The sequence below is a fragment of the Propithecus coquereli genome, unplaced genomic scaffold (assembly GCF_000956105.1).
Source record: "Propithecus coquereli isolate 6110/MARCELLA unplaced genomic scaffold, Pcoq_1.0 Scaffold248, whole genome shotgun sequence".
NCBI lineage: Eukaryota > Metazoa > Chordata > Mammalia > Primates > Indriidae > Propithecus > Propithecus coquereli.
In genome coordinates, this window is record NW_012148041.1 from 3,112,315 (window position 1) to 3,114,001 (window position 1,687).

The 1,687-nt window shown below is 35.9% G+C and overlaps 1 protein-coding gene across 1 annotated transcript in view; it reads left to right on the forward strand.

The window, feature by feature from the left end:
• TBC1D22B (TBC1 domain family, member 22B) overlaps positions 1–1,687 on the forward strand; it is a 91,949-nt gene that overhangs the window by 22,863 nt on the left and 67,399 nt on the right. The gene's annotated exons all lie outside the window — the stretch shown is intronic.

Consider the following 1,687-nt stretch of genomic DNA (forward strand, 5'->3'; position numbering starts at 1 on the left):
TTAAGCATCACAGTTGAGTATTCTGTTGTAACCAAAAACATTCTGGTCACAGCCAGGAGTTATTGATTAATAATAGATCCATTCCAACGCATTTTATAATAACCTTTGATAAACACGTGGCTAACATAAATCTTTCCATCCATTCATACATAAGGCAGTAGGTCTACTATGTCATTTTGTGTTTTGATCGGGGTCACCATATGCCACCTGCACCTGTCATCAACTGAGCTTTCCCCTATTCTATGTTTAGGATGTATCTTCAGAATATCATCATATCCCAAACTGCCAAAGCAAACTTTATATACTCTTGTTTTTTTATCTGTTAGTGATATAAAACAATGAATATTTTCACTGATCATTCAGCAGAGTTGTAGTCAGACTTTCAACAGAAGTCATCACTTAGCTTTGCAATTTGGGGAGAATTTAATTGTCACTGAATTAATTGCTTACCTTTTTCACGTCCGTGGTGGTTTGATATTAATGCTTCACAACGTGAGACCACATCTAGGTCTCCACCAGATCGTTTTACACTTCCAGATTGTTGCTATAAAACATTTATCGCCCTTATTTTAGTACCTTTGTTGGGACATTTTTATGACTTTCTCTGCTACATGATTATTGTTCCCCTTCAGACCATCATTAATTACTGTGTGGCTAATCCCCATCACAGTGGAAGCCTTTATATTGGGTCTTCAATCATCTGAACTGCACAAGCACAACAAGTCGTTCCCTGTCCATGTATAACGAATTCAATTTGCCAGATTATTACTATTAGTGATAATATTGCCTGCAATAATTTTTATAGCTCAGATAAAGCTAGTCTTACTGATGAGCAGCTCCGTTGGCCACTTGATAGGATGACAAGCTTCTAAATTTATTATTTTCTGAATTGATGCTAAAGTATGATAGTTCCTAGTTCTGAGTTATAAAACCAGTTCACATGAAGCCACACTAGTTACTAAGATGACTGATGTATTTGAATGTTATTAAATTTCTCCACTTGCCTCAAATCACTTACTGATGTCACATATTTTTTTTAAAAATTCTGTTAAGTGGAACAACCACATCAGTAAAACAGTGCGGCAGTATCAAATTATGGAATGACTGATTTTTTTTTGGTCTTCCTAATCAGTGTAACCTGCAGCCACTGTTTTTTTTTTTTTTTTAACATACTCTGAAGTATTTGTGTTACCGTTTAACAAGTTACTCTTCACAGGCACCAAACCTTTCACCAAGTCTCACTCAAATATGCCGTTAATTATGTTTTTGAGAGTTTTTAGTGTCACCTGCGCTTTTCAGATCCCTTTTTCTTTGCCACTTAATATCTCCATGACCTTGGGCAAATTACTTACTCTCTGAGCCTTAATTTCTTCATCCATAAAATATAATAAGACTCACCTCACAGAGTTGATGTGAGGATTGCATGAGGTATCTGTAAAGGTGTTTTCTAAACTATAATTTGGCATACAGTTGTGAGGTGGTATGGTGAAGGTATCCATCAGAGGTCAGTTGGGTTGTAACTTTCATATTGTTGTGTTTAATCCTGATTAAACTTCAAAACACACTGTGGCACTCTTGTACCTTGAGTTAGGTATAATAGTTGGGACTGTGTTAAAATGAGGTAGCCTATAAATTAAAGGTACCCCCAGCTGGAATTACCTGGATTAACTTTTTTCTGTAACTACTG